At 52.6% G+C, this 15,035-nt stretch overlaps 1 protein-coding gene across 27 annotated transcripts in view; it reads left to right on the forward strand.

The window, feature by feature from the left end:
• Positions 1–15,035, forward strand: part of LOC105490530 (RIMS binding protein 2) — a 404,804-nt gene that overhangs the window by 273,077 nt on the left and 116,692 nt on the right. For all 27 annotated transcript variants that reach the window (XM_071070782.1, XM_071070781.1, XM_071070784.1 and 24 more), the window contains one exon: positions 9,443–9,565. The gene's annotated coding sequence lies outside the window, so the exon portion shown is untranslated. The remainder of the gene's footprint in view (positions 1–9,442; positions 9,566–15,035) is intronic.

The following is a 15,035-nucleotide window of genomic DNA, read 5'->3' on the forward strand; positions in this document are numbered from 1 at the left end:
CTCAAATGATATATGTACATGTTACAAATTTATAGTAGCCAAAAGGTGGAACTAGCCCACATTTCCACTGACGGATGAGTGAATAAACAACATGTGGCATATGTGTACAATGGAATATTACTGACCCTTGAAAGGGAAGGAAACTCTGACACATGCTACTGCGTGGATGAACCTTGGGGACATTTTGCTGCGTGAATAAACCAGTCCCAAAGGGCAAACGCTGTCTGATTCCATTTGTATGAGGTTCCTAGAGTCATCAGAGCCATACAGACAAGGAGTAGAATGGAGGTGCCAGGGGCTGGGTGGAGGGGGATAGGGAGGTGCTGTTTAATGAGGACGGAGCTTCAGTTGGGGAAGAGGATAGAGTTCTGGAGATGGATGGTGGTGATGGTTGTGGAACAGTGCGAATGTCCTTAATGCCACTGAAGTAGCTACACGTAAAATAGTTAAGATGGTAAATTTGATGTAATGTGTATTTTATCATAATTTTTCTTAAAAAGGTGTGTTTTAGGCCGGGCACGGTGGCTCACGCCTATAATCCCAGCACTTTGGGAGGCTGAGGCGGGCGGATCACGAGGTCAGGAGATTGAGACCATCCTGGCTAACACGGTGAAACCCCGTCTCTACTAAAAATACAAAAAATTAGTTGGGTGTGGTGGTGGGCGCCTGTAGTCCCAGCTACTCGGGAGGCTGAGGCAGGAGAATGGCATGAACCTGGGAGGTGGAGCTTGCAGTGAGCCGAGATCGTGCCACTGCACTCCAGCGTGGGTGACAGAGCGAGACTCCATCTCAAAAAAAAAAAAACAAGGTGTGTTTTAATATATCCTGACCCTCCAACTAGTATGCTTTCCCCATTTTTCCACCAGTCCCCACTTTCCAAACCTACACTTTCAGGAAAGGCTCTGATACACTCACTCACACTGAGGTCTGAATGCATCATAAGGCTTAGTGACTTTCTTAGGCCAGGAGTATTTTTCTTCAAATAGGAGGAAAAATATAAAGAAGATGGGGGTGTTTCAGGCCTCCAGTGCAGGCTGATGGCAGGGCTGGTGGGGAGCTGGGCACAGGGAGGTTGGATCCTGGGATGGCTTTCTTCCTATGACTAAAATAGCTGCATGTGTCCACACTCTGCCCCTGAGCTGGGCTCCTGCACCTGGAGAGGCAATGCCAGCTGTGGGGGCACGGGGGTGCTGGAGCTGAGCCCTGCAGGCATTGACCAGGCCAGCAAAGGCCGGCAGAGGTGGGGGTCCCAGGGCTCAGCCCTCACAACGGCGGCAGCCTCCTTTCCTAGATGGCGGTGGTGCAGCCTGACATCCCTGCTCCCGTGGTATTCAAACCGCTTTGTTTGTTCGCTTGAGGTTTGAATTTCTCCCTCTGCTGTCTTCTCAGCTTGGCCTTTTAAACGAGGCTGCAAGGCACAGGAAATGAGCTCGCCTTGGCTTCTGCTTTGCAGGGGTGTCTGAGGGAGCCCAGCAGCTCACCCGGGTGGACAGGAATGGCAGTGCTTTGGGAGAGGCAGCAGGGGCACCGGGTCTGTCCTGCAGCCTGCTTTGCGGAGCTTGGATTTCCTTCCAAGTGCCTGGGCTGGCTTCCGGCATGGGAGGCAGTGAGGGAGTGGCAGTCGCCAGAGACTGTCTCTTGGGCCAAGCATCTTTGTGGTCCAGGGGAGCTGGGGAGGCTGAAGGGGTGGGGATGAGTTTGTGCTAATAGAAGCATTCAACCGTCCCTCCAGACTCATGGGTGAGCTCGTCAACGCAAACCTGCAGAAACACCAGTGCTCTTCCGGGTCCCTGCAGACACGGGGGCATCAGCAATTCCTCCATCTGATTCTTGCTTAGAATTGCAAACTGCTTTTCGGTAGCACTGATTAAGAGACAGAAATTAATTCTCAGAGCTCTTAATTATGAATGCAAAGAGACTACATTGTCAGCCTTTTTCCCTGTGCAGAAAGGATTGGTTCTTAGGCGCAAACGGTGGTATTGGGCTGTCTGGGGTGTTGAATTCTCTCAGGCAGGCAGCCTTGTGGGAGGAACCGATGAGCTGGGATCCAAGACATAGTGCAAAGAATATGCTTGATGCCTTTGAAGCTGCAAAGCCAACCTTTTGTTGATTTCAGAAAAAATGATTCAAATTTCTTCTCTGTTTGGGTTAGGAGGGGCCTGTTGAGCTCCCTCCTCCCCACACTGGGCCCCTGTTCCTGTAGCAGGTCTGAGGTTCAAGGTTTTCATCACATTGAGTATCTGAGGCCAAATATTTCAAGCTTCTCTTCCACCTGGTGCCACTGTTGCTGCCACGAGAATGTATTTTGAAATAGAAATGAGTCCAGTGTCTGGATCAAAGTGAACAGTTCACTCTTATGAGATTTTTTTTAGAGAATAAAATCCAATCCAGTGTCTGGATCGGATGCCCGGGGTGGTTAGTGTGCTGCTGTGTTTGTGTGTGGTGAACAGGTCTTGGGGAATCATTCAAACCCTGTTAGTACCTGACATTCTGGAGCCGGCACTAGTAGGTCATTACGTTCATGACCTTTGACCTTGCTGTAGCATGGGTCAGAATTTCCTACAACCTAGGGAATCCTCTTACCTGCTGGCCAGAAACCCAAGGTTGTAGAAGTACAGGCACAGCTAGGAAACACTGGTATGAAATGTCAGCCATGTGACTTACTAGCAATTTCCCTCGTTAAGCATTGTTTTCTAGTAAGAAAATTAGGAAAGTTTAAAAGGATGACACACATAGATATTTGGGATTCATGAGGCTTAGTTTTTGACTGAAAGGTGAGTGTCCAGCCCAGGGTTGCAGCTGATTATTATTCTCTAAAAAAAAATCTTATAAGGGAATTGTTCCTCACCTTGCATTTAATCAGGACAAAGGAAGAATTGTCTGGGCTCCTACCCTTGAACGTCTGGGACATTTTTTCTTTGATTGTGTGTCTTAGTGAAGATCTCTGAGTCATCTTTGTCACTCTGAGTTCACTTTCTCCTTTAGTAGGAGACTGATTTGGCTCTTGAGAACATCCAGGAGACTGTTCTAGACCAAAGACCAAGGGCAACGGGACAGGGACCCAGGTTGGGTGTGGTGGCTCACGCCAGCAATGGGACAGGGACCCAGGCCAGACTCAGTGGCTCACGCCTGTAATCCCAACACTTTGGGAGGCCAAGGCGCATGGATCACCTGAGGTCAGGAGTTTGAGACCAGCCTGGCCAACATGGAGAAACCCTGTCTCTACTAAAAATACAAAAATTGGCTGGGCATGGTGGAGCGCGCCTGTGATCCCAGCTACTCGGGAGGCTGAGGCATGAGAATCTCTTGAACCCAGGAGGTAGAGGTTGCAGTGAGCCGAGATCACGCCACCGCACTCCAGCCTGGGTAACAGAGTCAGGCTCTCTCAAGAAAAAAAAAAAGTGATGGACTTTGAGGCAGAGACCTCAATGCAGTGGGGATCCCTACACCCCTGTGTTCTTTGGAGCCAGAGGCCAGGGCGTCTGTCAGCTAAGGGCCCGTCCGCCAAGACTCCGGGCATGAGCTGGGCTGCAAAACCCAACCCAGCAGAGAGGAAACTGCCAGGCTCTCTTCTGGGCCACCGGCCCCAGGTGCCAGCATTTGAGTGGCCCATTGGAGCCGATGTTTATCGTGTTTTAATTTAGCGGCATCAGTCCTCTATCCAGGTGGGATCAGTGGCTGCTGAATTAGAGAACGCACCCTTCTCCAGGTGTATCAGCTGGGGTTATTTCCAGCTGCCCCTCATGGAAGCCTGAGCTTGGTGGGTTACACACGAGGGGCACTATCATGTTCAGGAAGCCCAGAGGTGGTGACCCCGGCCAGAGGCTGCGGCCTAGAGAAGGAGCAAGGGCCCGGGGGCTCCTGTCCAGCGGTGACGTGTGTGGAGGGTGGCTTCTGTGACACCGAGACAGGTGGCATTCCATCTCGAAGGATCGCATCCCCACTGTGGCGGGAGGAAGAGGGGCTGAAGCTTTTCTCACGAAGCTCTGTTTCATGAAAGGTCATTGTCCTCCAGAGATTTCTGCTCCAGGTTCATCAGAACCATGTCACAGACGGTCTCAGTCTGGTCCCAGCAGGCGAGATATGGCACATCCCCTGAAAGGAATTGAGGACGGTTGCTAAGTATAAGCATTCTTAGCAAGGTGCAGGCAGGGTTAGAGGAGCCAGCGGGGCAACTGAAGCCCTGGGGGCTGCACCGGGAGAGGAGGTGACAAACCTTGACTTGGGGGATATGGAGGGGTGGGGCCTAGCTCACTGGGGCTTAGGCTTTCCAGGGACAGATGCCAGTTGCTGGCATATAGTGACAATTCAACGCGTGCTTGCGGTGATGAGGACCGCCGTCTAGCTGACCTCCGCAGCAGTTGTCTTATTGCTGCTGCGACAGATTCCCACAAACACTCCATCGTGTCTCAGCGCTCTGCACGTCTTAAGTCCTGAAGTCAAGATGTCAGCAGGCCTGTGTGCTTTCCTGAGGCTCTGGGGTAGAGTCTCTCCTCTTGCCTTACTTTGGCTGCCTTCCCTGATCTTCAAAGCTGACAGCAGAGCGTTGTCCGAGCTCTCTCTTTTTCGTCTCTGACTCTACTTTTTCTGATGAGGGCTCTGTGATTACATAGAGCCCATCTGGATAACCTCGTGCTCTCCCACTCTCAGGACCCTCCACACAATCCCATCCTCAGGGTCCGTTCGGCCGCGAAAAGTGATATATTCACAGACTTTAGGAATTTGGATGTGGGCATCTTCATGTGGGGCCATTACTCAGGCATTATACATCCAGGAAATCAGTCTCTTTGGTTCTCCCTCCCCTCTCCTTGTCCACATACCCCCTCCTTGTCCACACACCCCCTCCTTGTCCACACACCCCCTCCTTGTCCACACACCCCCTCCTTGTCCACACACCCCCTCCTTGTCCACACACCCCCTCCTTGTCCACACACCCCCTCCTTGTCCACACACCCTCTCCTTGTCCACACACCCCCTCCTTGTCCACACACCCCCTCCTTGTCCACACACCCCCTCCTTGTCCACACACCCCCTCCTTGTCCACACACCCCCTCCTTGTCCACACACCCACTCCTTGTCCACACACCTTCTCCTTGTCCACACACCTTCTCCTTGTCCACACACCCCCTCCTTGTCCACACACCCCCTCCTTGTCCACACACCCCCTCTTTGTCCACACACCCCCTTTGTCCACACACCCTCTCCTTATCCACACACCCCCTCCTTGTCCACACACTCTCTCCTTGTCCACACACCCTCTCCTTGTCCACACACCCTCTCCTTCCTGTTGTGAACCAGAGCCGTGGCCTTCATCATTCTGGTAAACAAAAAGATGGGGAATTTTAAGTCAAAGAAATGCAAAACCATAATTGTGGCATGAGATGAGGTCCACGAAAGAGTAAATATCGGCTGGGCATGGTGGCTCACATCTGTAATTCCAGCACTTCAGGAGGCCGAGGTGGGCAGATCACTTGAGGTCAGGAGTTCAAGACCAGCCTGGCCAACATGACAAAACCTTGTCTCTACTAAAAATGCAAAAATTAGCCAGGCATGGTGGTGTGCACCTGTAACCCCAGTTATTTGGGAGGCTGAGGCACGAGAATCCCTTGAACTCAGGAGGTGGAGGTTGCAGTGAGCTGAGATTGCATCACTGTACTCCAGCCTGGGCAACAGAGCGAGACTCCATCTCAAAAAAAAAAAAAAAAAGAGTAAATGTCATTGACTTGCCCCCGAGGTCCTCTGTAGACTCTGCCTGGACTCTTCACCTTCCTCCGAGAACTTCTTTTCTTTTACTTTGCTTATGAGCATCACCTCAAGACCAACAGATCCATTTGTTCCCCCAACATTATTGCCTTCTGTTAAGTCACTGCAATTACCACCATATTGTCCACTGCAGAAACACAGTGTTTCCGCTCTACTGTGTTAAATTTAGCTCCCTTTTAGCTCCACTGTGGAACAAATAGGATTTAGGGGCCAGCTGGACTCTCTAGCTTCTGGCCACCGTTTGTGACGTGCCCACGGGAGAATGCGTACCGGTGCTCGGTAATTTCTTTCCAGGTTCACACTGGAACGGTGGCCTGTCATAGGTTGGAGGTTGTCTGTTCTTGACCAAAGCACTGGATGCTGCCCCCTAGAGGGCAATTCCTGACTGCCCAGTGCTCTTGTAAAAAGCTGGATAATAAATGCATCTTCATGCTGGGCTCTGCGCATGGAGCCTGAAACCCACGTTGGCTTTTCTGTGAAGCATGAGTCTGAATCGATTCCTCTCCAAACTAGAAACTCCTTAGGTAGGGAGCCTCTGAGTCATCATGTTGCTTTTGGGCTGTTAATATTCTTTTTCTTTGGAGATTTTACCCATCAGGGTCACAAAAACAAATAGACAGCATTTGCAAACTGGAGGGTGGAGCAGAGTTTAGAAAATAAAGTGCTAGCAAAGGTGTGGGTGGTGTTGCAGGGGCCGGGGGGCGGGGGGGCAGGACACCTGCAAAGGGGGTTGGGAGTCTGAGACCAGCAGAGGCTGGGCACCGTGGCCACCTGCTATGGGTATGGGGAGAAGGGTGTGGGAGAGGCCCTCCCCATAGAAGGACACTGTTGGGGGTTACCCCAGTTCCACAACCCAGTGGGAGGACTTGCAGGGCTCAGTGTGCAGCCGCCCTCAGGGCTGTGACTTACTACAGCAAAAGGACACACAGCACGGGTGGCAAAGGGAGAGGGCCACACAGGATGAAGCCAGGGGGAGACCAGGTACAGGCCCTCCAGGTCGTCTCCCAAGAGGATTCCCAAGAATCACACAGGACGCTTAGTGGACCCACAGCTGCAAGCTGTGATGTGTGTGAAATGTCATTTATCAGGGAAGCCCATTAAAGACTCAGCAACCAGAGTTTTTATGGGGACCTGGTCACATGGGCTCTCTCTGTCCAGCACATACCACAATTCCAGACTCCCAGACGGAAAGGTGTTCAGCACAAACCGTCTTGTTCAAGTGGCCTCGATGCGGGAAGCCGCCCTAATCGATTAGGGAATGTAAGAATTCTCCCCAGATCCCAGTTCCCAGGCCTCCAGCCAAGGGCCAGGCTCACCAGCAGTCTTTCTCAGGGGAGTAACTCAGAGTAACCCCTGCAGGCTGCTGGGGAGGGCCGGGGCCAGGGGTCATGCTGATCCATAGTTTCTCCATCATGTCTTCCACGGGGCAAGCTGATTAGAAGCCGGGATGGTACGGGGGGTGCAGGCCGTGAGGATGAGCCTCTTGGGACACAAAGAGGGATGGATGATGGTGGGGCCTGGATCTGGGAGAGTTAACAGCAGTAGTCCACTCAGGAGCCAGGGCCACCTTTCCATTCTTGGAACTTTCTTCAACACCATTCCACTCAGTACAAAAATCTTGCTTGACCACTGACTCCCTGCCAGGCGGTCCTCTGGGCTCTGACGCTGGGAAACTGCGTGGCAGAAGAAAACTTCTGTCTGGTGACACTTCTGTTCCAATGAGGAGCAGCCACAGGAAGAAGGCAAACAGCCGCAGAGGACAGCACCGAGCACACGTGGACACCGAAGCATGGCGGTGTGGGAGGGAGGGACATGGAGGCGGGGGGTGGAGACAAGGGTTTCGTCACCTTGCAAGGGTTGGGAAGGCCTGTCTGAGGTTACACCGAATGAGAAGGAGCCAGACCTGAGCAGACTGGGGCAGGGCGGGGTAGAGATCTGCAGGCAACAGAATCAGCAGGTGCAAGGGTTCCGGGGTGGGAAGAGGCTCGACCTGTTTAAGGGACAGAAGGAAGCCAGGGTGTCCCCAGCATGGTGGCAACAGGGTGGCAGGTGGGTGGGGCTTTTAGACCACCAAGGAGTTTGGATTTTATTCTAAATTCTGTGGAAACCATAGAAGGTTTCAAGCAGGGAGAGGCAAGATCTGGCAGGTATTTCAGAAAGATGGTGCTGGTCGCTGTGTGAGACTGAATTTAGGAGCATTCAAGCATGACTCCCAAGTCCTAATGTTCTTGAACAGCTAGGATACAAGCAGTGATGCTTTCTGCAAACCTGCACCCCGGGGCATTGAGGTTCAGAAGTGAGGATGGTTTAATTCAAATAGGTCGTGACATTTTCACCGGGGGCATTTGGATTATTTCTCTAAGTTCATTGCCTGATAACATCACGTTGCAGCACAATGGCTTTAAAATATTCCTTCGAATAAGACCTCTGTACGACCTCTTAATAACAGCTTTCCAGTAACCCTGTTCCCATTCGGGAATGCCAAGTGGGTGCCTGCCTTTCTTCTGGTGCCCCAGAAGTTGTCAGGTTAAACTAACACTCAGTACAGAAAGTATTTGAAATAGAAAGGACTTCTGCAGCTGACAAGCGTGGCATTGTGTTAGTCTGTTATTGAAGCCATAATTCACATCATGAGACTTGGGGAGGAGAAAAAGAAATTACAAGGCTGCTGTGGGGTTAAAATATGTTGCCTCCACATTGAAAATGAATGGGAAAGGAACCATGGTGATTTCTTTCATTGATAGCATCCCCTGACCTGTTTCGAAGAGGGGAGAGACTGAACATGGCGCCTCCCTTCCCAATAAGCTTGTACCTTGGCCCTGGGGGTTGAGGCCTAAGAATGGAATTTATGTGTTTTTTTGGATTTATTGGGGGAATGCATTCTAGTTCATGTGGAATTTCATGGGCATTTTTATTCACTTTTAAGATGGGGCAAAATTTTTAGACAAGAATAAATATGCTAAGACAATGGAAAAACACTTGTATCTGTTAGGGCTCTCAAAGTTACAGGGGACAGACGACTCAAATTGGTGTAAGCAAACAAGGAGAAATCTATTGGTCCAAGTGACTGAAAAGGAAAAGATAATTAGCTTCAGGCTCAGCTTGATCTGGGTGCTCAAATGATGCCATGGGGATCCTGCTTTTCCCTCTGCGTCTCTGCATTTATCTCATTGGCTCTGTTCTCAGATGGGTTCTTCCCTCGTGATGACAAAGGCCACAGTAGTTCCAGCTTTTTGTCTTTAACTTTCCAAGTCCAGTGGGCAAAAGGGAGAGTTCTTCCACGTTCCTATACTAGTACAGGATCTCATTCCCCCAGAATGCAATTGGGTCATGTGACTTCCCCAACCAATCACTACATCCAGGAGATGAGATTACACTGATTGGCCAGGCATGTGGCACATTTGCAACCCTGACCCAATCACTGAGGCTGTGGTGGAGGTGGGCAGGAGGAAGACGGAGATAGTCTGCTGATTGGTCAGCCCTTGGTCATGTGTAGTGGCCCCTAGTAGGAGTGGACCCAGTCCATGATGGAGAAGGAGGAAGGGAAGAATCCTCTAAGAGGAAATTGAAGATTTTCCTCCTAAAGAGGAAGCAATGGATACCAGCTGGAGGCAGATGCCTGCTCCAGCTCTTAGGCAGGTTGTGATAACCTCCTTGTCTCCATTCCTTCCGCTTGCAGGTGAAGGCAGAGTATGTGCATCTCAACCACCCACTCACCCTCTTGACCAGAGAGCGCGATTTGGCCTTGAAGGAGAAACACCAGCTCCAAGCCAAGCTGGAGAACCTAGAACAGGTCCTGAAGGTAGGCTGGCTTTCTGCATTTGGGACCACTTCTGCTCTTTGTGAGGTCGGTGTGAGGAAAGAGGGGCTACAGGACCCCCGAGCAGAAGCTACGTCAAGCTCCTTTGGAGGCCATCATCCACATTCAGAGATGTTGGGGCTGCTTTCCCCCTTTTTGTGGTATAAAAAGCAATAAATAACAAAATTCCAGTGTTTCTGGAAGCAATCCCATAAAGCCAATTATGCATTTCCATTTCTTAGGATGTTAAACACAGCTGAGCTGTGCAGTGGCGGGCACTCTGCTCCTGAATGGAAATGGAGTCTGCTTACGTTAAAGACCAGAGGTGGCTACAGTGGGTTTCAAACTTCAGGAATTTTAAGCTGCTGCTCAGATGTTTAATGACCTTTGTTACAAAGAGGATAGCTAAACCAGAACATTTGCTCTATCGGGGTACAGGTAACTGGATGCTCCTCACGCATTCCTGATGAGCTGAGATCTCCTTCAATATTTAGCCAGTGGGTTGATTTGCTATTGATGTCACTGAGTTAAACTGAATGAATTTTTTCACCAAGTGTTAAAATTTGATTGGATTCTCATTCTGGGAAACATTTTTTTTACAAAAATAAAAAAAAAGTCATCTCCAGTTCTATGATCAGTACATATATTACCAGGGTCATTTGCATTTCACAATTACAGAAAACAGGATTAGGCTGCATCCGCAAATACTCTTTAAATCGAGAAGTGATTTTACCTCCATCTGTAGCCTCTTTGGGGAAGCTTTTGGAACTCTGAGGGGAGCATCTGAGTAATTGCCAGGGATGGTGGTGGGGGAGTGGACAGGGTGGGGGGATGGGGATGAGGAGTGACCCCTCCAGGGATGGTGGTGGGGGGAGTGGACAGGGTGGGGGGATGGGGATGAGGAGTGACCCCTCCAGGGATGGTGGTGGGGGAATGGAGGGAGTAGGGGGATGGGGATGAGGAGTGACCCCTCCAGAGATGGTGGTGGGGGGAGTGGAGGGAGTAGGGGGATGGGGATGAGGAGTGACCCCTCCAGGGATGGTGGTGGGGGAGTGGACAGGGTGGGGGGATGGGGATGAGGAGTGACCCCTCCAGGGATGGTGGTGGGGGGAGTGGACAGGGTGGGGGGATGGGGATGAGGAGTGACCCCTCCAGGGATGGTGGCTGGGGGAGTGGAGAGAGTGGGGATGAGGAGTGACCCCTCCAGAGATGGTGGTGGGGGGAGTGGAGGGAGTAGGGGGATGGGGATGAGGAGTGACCCCTCCAGGGATGGTGGCGGGGGGAGTGGAGGGGGTGGGGATGAGGAGTGACCCCTCCAGGGATGGTGGCGGGGGGAGTAGAGGAGGTGGGGATGAGGAGTGACCCCTCCAGAGATGGTGGTGGGGGGAGTGGAGGGAGTAGGGGGATGGGGATGAGGAGTGACCCCTCCTGGGATGGTGGCGGGGGGAGTGGAGGGGGTGGGGATGAGGAGTGACCCCCTCCAGGGATGGTGGCTGGGGGAGTGGAGGGGGTGGGGATGAGGAGTGACCCCTCCAGGGATGGTGGCTGGGGGAGTGGAGGGAGTAGGGGGATGGGGATGAGGAGTGACCCCTCCAGGGATGGTGGCTGGGGGAGTGGAGGGAGTAGGGGGATGGGGATGAGGAATGACCCCCCCAGGGATGATGGTGGGGGAGTGGAGAGAGTGGGGATGAGGAGTGACCCCTCCAGGGATGGTGGCGGGGGGAGTGGAGGGGGTGGGGATGAGGAGTGACCCCTCCAGGGATGGTGGCTGGGGGAGTGGAGGGGGTGGGGATGAGGAGTGACCCCTCCAGGGATGGTGGCTGGGGGAGTAGAGGAGGTGGGGATGAGGAGTGACCCCTCCAGAAATGGTGGTGGGGGGAGTGGAGGGAGTAGGGGGATGGGGATGAGGAGTGACCCCTCCAGAGATGGTGGTGGGGGGAGTGGAGGGAGTAGGGGGATGGGGATGAGGAGTGACCCCTCCAGGGATGGTGGTGGGGGAGTGGACAGGGTGGGGGGATGGGGATGAGGAGTGACCCCTCCAGGGATGGTGGTGGGGGGAGTGGACAGGGTGGGGGGATGGGGATGAGGAGTGACCCCTCCAGGGATGGTGGCTGGGGGAGTGGAGAGAGTGGGGATGAGGAGTGACCCCTCCAGAGATGGTGGTGGGGGGAGTGGAGGGAGTAGGGGGATGGGGATGAGGAGTGACCCCTCCAGGGATGGTGGCGGGGGGAGTGGAGGGGGTGGGGATGAGGAGTGACCCCTCCAGGGATGGTGGCGGGGGGAGTAGAGGAGGTGGGGATGAGGAGTGACCCCTCCAGAGATGGTGGTGGGGGGAGTGGAGGGAGTAGGGGGATGGGGATGAGGAGTGACCCCTCCTGGGATGGTGGCGGGGGGAGTGGAGGGGGTGGGGATGAGGAGTGACCCCCTCCAGGGATGGTGGCTGGGGGAGTGGAGGGGGTGGGGATGAGGAGTGACCCCTCCAGGGATGGTGGCTGGGGGAGTGGAGGGAGTAGGGGGATGGGGATGAGGAGTGACCCCTCCAGGGATGGTGGCTGGGGGAGTGGAGGGAGTAGGGGGATGGGGATGAGGAATGACCCCCCCAGGGATGATGGTGGGGGAGTGGAGAGAGTGGGGATGAGGAGTGACCCCTCCAGGGATGGTGGCGGGGGGAGTGGAGGGGGTGGGGATGAGGAGTGACCCCTCCAGGGATGGTGGCTGGGGGAGTGGAGGGGGTGGGGATGAGGAGTGACCCCTCCAGGGATGGTGGCTGGGGGAGTAGAGGAGGTGGGGATGAGGAGTGACCCCTCCAGAAATGGTGGTGGGGGGAGTGGAGGGAGTAGGGGGATGGGGATGAGGAGTGACCCCTCCTGGGATGGTGGCGGGGGGAGTGGAGGGGGTGGGGATGAGGAGTGACCCCTCCAGAGATGGTGGTGGGGGGAGTGGAGGGAGTAGGGGGATGGGGATGAGGAGTGACCCCTCCTGGGATGGTGGCGGGGGGAGTGGAGGGGGTGGGGATGAGGAGTGACCCCTCCAGGGATGGTGGCTGGGGGAGTGGAGGAGGTGGGGATGAGGAGTGGCCCCTCCAGAGATGGTGGTGGGGGGAGTGGAGGGAGTAGGGGGATGGGGATGAGGAGTGACCCCTCCAGGGATGGTGGTGGGGGGAGTGGAGGGAGTAGGGGGATGGGGATGAGGAGTGACCGCCAAGGGGTATGAGGTTCTTTTTGGAATGGTGAAAATGTTCTTGAGTTAGATGGTAATAATGGCTGCTAAACTTTGTGAATGTGCCAAAACCATGGCATTGCACACCAAAATGATGACCTTTATGGCATGTGCATTCCATCTCAATGAGAAAAGAATGATTCCATCTCAATTAGCAAAGAAAGATGGCCTATTCTCTGACTACCAGCCCTGAATGTGGACCAAGCTGGTCCTGCAGTTCTCAGCAAGGTGACTGTCCTGCTTCTCCCTGTGTGCTCTAAGTCTTCAGAACGTAACCCTCAAGAGAGGAGGTGCTACCACATAATTCTTTAAGCAGCTGCCTCGATGACTGACTGTGAGTTTTCTGAGGGCACACACCGTGACTTATCCAACCCTCTGCCTTTAGCGCCTGGGACACACATTCAGGGCTTAGTGAATTTAATGGAGGGTGTGCCATGAATCCCTGGGAGGAAGGAGCTTAGCGGAGAGTCTGCTGGATTAAAAAGTCATGAAAGATGGTTCTCAGTGGGGCCAGCTTGCCCTCCAGGGGACATTCGGCAATGTCGGAGGACACTTTTGATTGATATGACTGGGGAAGGGGAGGCCAGGGATGTAAAACCCGCTACCACGCACAGATCAGTCTCCTACAGCAGATTATCACCTGGTCCCACATGTCAGTCAGTGGTACTGAGACTCAGAAACTGTGTATCTGTTTCTTATTGCTGCTGTAGCAAGTGACCCTGGCTTAAAGCGACGTACACGTATTCCGTTACAGTTCTGGAGGTCAGAAGCCTGAGATGAGCCTCACAGGGCTATGATCTGGTGTTGGCAGGACTGAGTGCCTTTCTGAGCTTTGGGGAGAATTCATTCCTTGCCTTTCCAGCTGCAAGGGCTGCTGAGGGCCTCGCGCTCCGCCTTCAGAGCCAGCGAGGCAGCATCTTCCCTCCTTTCTGACCTCATGCCCTTTGAGTGGTTGCTGTTGTTTTCTTTTGTTGTCAGTAATGTGAATGGAATTGGAACCTCAGCACAGTTTCAGTCAACCTGATTTGCCGAAAGCCAAAGAGGATTCTACCGGATCAGAGACCCATCTTGGGAGAATGTCAGGTGATGCAGGGTTCCCAGCTAAGCGTGCCTGAGGGCCGGCTCACAGCCCCTCTCCTTTGCCTGCACGGAGCAAAGACCCTGAAATGCCAGCCTGGGGAAGAGCCCTGGATTAAAAGGCCATGAAAGATGGTTCTCAGTGGGGCCAACTTGCCCTCCAGGGGACATTTGGCAATGTCTGAGGACACTTTTGATTGATATGACTGGGGAAGGGGAGGCCAGGGATGTAACACCCTCTACCACGCACAGATTCAGTCTCCTACAGCAGATTGAAGGGCCACCAAATCACAGCCACCACTGGGTTTGACTGAATTGTGAACGGGATGTGGTTTTCCTTCCAAATATAAAAGCTTTCAGTGAAATAGATAAGGCTGAAATTGGGGCTGAATGTTCCTGAAACAATCATGTAAGAATAATACTGAAACTGACTAGACGCGCCCCTAGCGTGGATCACGCAGTGAATATTTCACCTGATTTGAGTCCCTCCTGATTTTCGTACTTAAAAAAATGATAATTGATGACTTCATTATCTGTGAATGTGTTTTTATTGTGCTTCTTTCCAAGAATATGTCCTAATTACCAAAATCATTAAATATAATGAAGTGATATGGAAGGAAGTAGAATGTGTGCATAAAGAGAAGAAAGAACTGAAATATGCGGCCTTGGAGGGTGAACATAGTTACTCCAAGATTCTCATTTGGCTCCGAGTTTCCAGGGAGGCTGGACAGAAAAGAAAATATGAACAATTGCATAATTCTCACTTCTTTGGGGAAGGGAGCTCACTGCTTCCTCAGCAAAACAAAGCACGGCGTGCTGGACATGGTTTTCTTACTCAGAATGTTATGTTAGAGGACGCAGAAAAATACAGAAGAAACTGTTGTCAGGAACATCTTCATAGCAATGGAGGAGCAATTTTCCCAAGTGTCTTTCTTTGGAAGTTCTTTGGAGAAGAGCCTAATGGCATATGGAGTTTTCAAGCCTGTCTTGCAACATTAGCAAGGAGAGTTGGGGAGGAACGCTAAGGCTAGATTGCCCCACACACAAGAGGAATCCACGAAGAGTTTTGTTTTGTTTTGTTTTGTTTTTTGAGATGTAGTCTTGCTCTGTCGTTCTGGCTGGAGTGCATGGAGTGCAATGGCGCGATCTCAACTCACTGCAACCTCCACCTCCCAGG

Source organism: Macaca nemestrina, chromosome 10 (assembly GCF_043159975.1).
Source record: "Macaca nemestrina isolate mMacNem1 chromosome 10, mMacNem.hap1, whole genome shotgun sequence".
Lineage (NCBI taxonomy): Eukaryota > Metazoa > Chordata > Mammalia > Primates > Cercopithecidae > Macaca > Macaca nemestrina.